This window comes from Grammomys surdaster, unplaced genomic scaffold (genome assembly GCF_004785775.1).
Source record: "Grammomys surdaster isolate TR1022 unplaced genomic scaffold, NIH_TR_1.0 226, whole genome shotgun sequence".
Lineage (NCBI taxonomy): Eukaryota > Metazoa > Chordata > Mammalia > Rodentia > Muridae > Grammomys > Grammomys surdaster.
The window spans coordinates 1,678,436-1,681,079 of record NW_021604671.1 but is presented as its reverse complement, the minus strand read 5'-3'; the positions used below and the strand labels follow the sequence as shown (position 1 = coordinate 1,681,079).

The window sequence follows — 2,644 nt, the reverse complement described above, 5'->3', positions numbered from 1 at the left end:
GACAATATTAATGCCTCTAGTCCTATTTCATTATTTCATTACTGAAGCCTCATCTTTCCACTTTGTTAGCTATTGTTGTTGAGGGCCAGGTTCTAAGATGGCTGACATCAAATCTCTCCAGTCTTTGGAATTATGTGATTTTGTGTGGCTCAGTTATTAAGTATCTGCTTTACACAAGTTCAATGCATGCCATAAGTCATTATTGCTTTTTCAATTTTCCTTAAGTCTAGCATCTCTATGGACTTCTACCCAAATTTCTCAAGCCTTTGTGGAATCTCATCTCTTATTGTAACTGAAAAAAAAATAATTGTGGCTTTTCTAATGGGCCTGAAATACCATTTTGCAGTCTCATCATAGGGTGATACTCTTGGTTCTAGATTGGATTCCTCTGAAGATTATTTATGTGCATTTAAAGGATTGTCCCATCTCTGTTATTTGCTTGAACCCTAGCATTCCATTATTCAGGGCTCCCCACATCCAAGCCTGCCTAGATAAGCTGCAGCACAGCTCTGGGACGTACTTGTTTTGCTTCATGTGTTCCCAAATACTGTAAGCAGGGCTCTACTTCCCATGCCTTCCACATTGAAGGCCACCTCTCATCTTCTCTTTGTTTTTTGCCACACATTGCTCAGAGAGCAAGGCATGGCTGACTGCTGCTCCAGAGTCTGGGTCCTACTGCTTAAATATAGTGTCCCTAAGCTTGGATTTATGCCACCATGTTGGATTCCAAATATAGTGGGACAGACTCTCAGCTAGCTCAATTTAAATTAATCTTACTATTCTATCCCTAAGTCCGGCCACATAGCTAGTTCTTTACCTCTTTGCTCCTGTTCATGACCAACCACCTCTGTGCCCAGCTGGCAAATCTCCTACTTTCCCCTCTTCTACCAGAGACACCTCAGTCCATGGAAGTTTTGCCTTCCCATTTCTGCCTAGCCTTTGACTATTATATTTTTGTTAAGCCAATCAGAAAATGAGGAACATAAATGTTAACAAATTTGTAAAACCTAGTGATGGGCTATAGCTATCTGCTGGTACAGAATTCACAATTGAATACACAAAGACACAGTTTCACACAGTGAACCCCAGCGTTTCTGTCTTCTGCAATGCTCTTCATAGAAGGTAACTGCTAGGGAAGTAGGACTGTGACTCTTTTACCTAATTATGGCTGAATATGGATATTAAGGACTGATGGCGGTCAGGGTCCCTGATTAGAAAGCTATCTAGAAGTTAGCTGAAAGAACCAGCTTAGGTTGCTCAAACATCTGGAATCTGAGAGATTCCAAACAGAACAAAAACAAAGAAGACTGAAATATTAAATGAGTGAGAACCAAAGTTACAAATTAAAATTTGCTATATTAACAATGTTATGATATGTGATAGATAGGACTTCACCCATAATCTGACCCATTCATGAGGTTTTAATCATATCATTTAACATTTTATGTTACTTTTAATTTGATAAATCTCTTGTGCCAAATTCATATTGTTTACTCAAAAGCAACTGGTCTCATTACCAAGAACACTGGTGACACTTATTTTTGTGATAACAAGGTCTAGGCCTTTCCATGTTTGAAGGGCCATGTTGGCAAATGAGTCATGGCTCTGTTGTTGAGTTTTAAAGGGCTAGATTATGGAGGTTCAAGTAGATTGTAAAAGAAGTTATGAATACTTAATTGAAGTTTAAGTAGTGAAGCTAGCAAACTTGAAGAAACTTTTAAAGATGGAAGAAGCCATTATAGATGGTTTCTAAGAATGTCTTTGAGAAGTGGAGGGTTGACTACATCTAAAGCATCATTTAATGAGAGAAAGCACTATTAAAAGGAACAGTCTCTCTCATTTCCCAATTGGTCATGGGATAGGGCAGCTTCATGACCTGGAAGTGATTGTGGAGGCAATGGCATCATATTTATTGTATGCACTGATTGGGTTGGCACAGTTGAGAAAATGACCAAAATAAAGATTGTTCCTGAGAAGTCTGAGGCACAGGCAGAGGGCTACAATGAGGAACACAGTACCAAGAGCTACTGGTCAACATTAACCCCATCTTGCTGCCACTGCATTCCCATCATCTGACATGTAAGCTCTACAAGTGCATCAAGAAGGCCATGAAGCAAAAACAGATTCAACCTGGGGTGAAGGAGTTTCAGAAATTTGTTAACAACTGTGAAAAGGGGATAATGATTTTGTCAGGAGACACTTTGCTGACTGAGATATACTGACATCTTCCAATTATCTGAAAGGACCAGAAGTTGTCCTGTGTCTATATATCCTCTAGGATAGACTTGAGTGCAGCCACAGGCTCCAAGCATCTCACCTGCTTAATCATGGTTGAAGCCCCATGAAGAACATCAGAAGGCCTATGACAAGTGCCTCGAGAAGGTACAGGTCTTGTCAACACCTATCTGAGAGACTTGAGCCTGCATTATTTTTATTCTGTTAAAGGATCAAGGTATCAGGCTTCCCCCACAGTTGGATTCTACTTTTATTTCATACCTCCCTCCAAGTGCAAAGACCTCAGAGTCCCAGGGGTTCTAACCTTGGTGAGTTTTTGTTTGTTTTGTTTTTCTGGTGGATGTTGTAGACTGCCTGGCTTCTTTAACTAATCTTGGTGAAGGAGGACATGCTATTTTTCCTTCCTGTG

The 2,644-nt window shown here is 40.0% G+C and overlaps 1 pseudogene; it reads left to right on the top strand.

Moving 5' to 3' along the window:
- Positions 1-1,947: 1,947 nt before the first annotated feature.
- Positions 1,948-2,409, top strand: LOC114626044 (annotated as a pseudogene).
- The last annotated feature ends 235 nt before the right edge of the window (positions 2,410-2,644 follow it).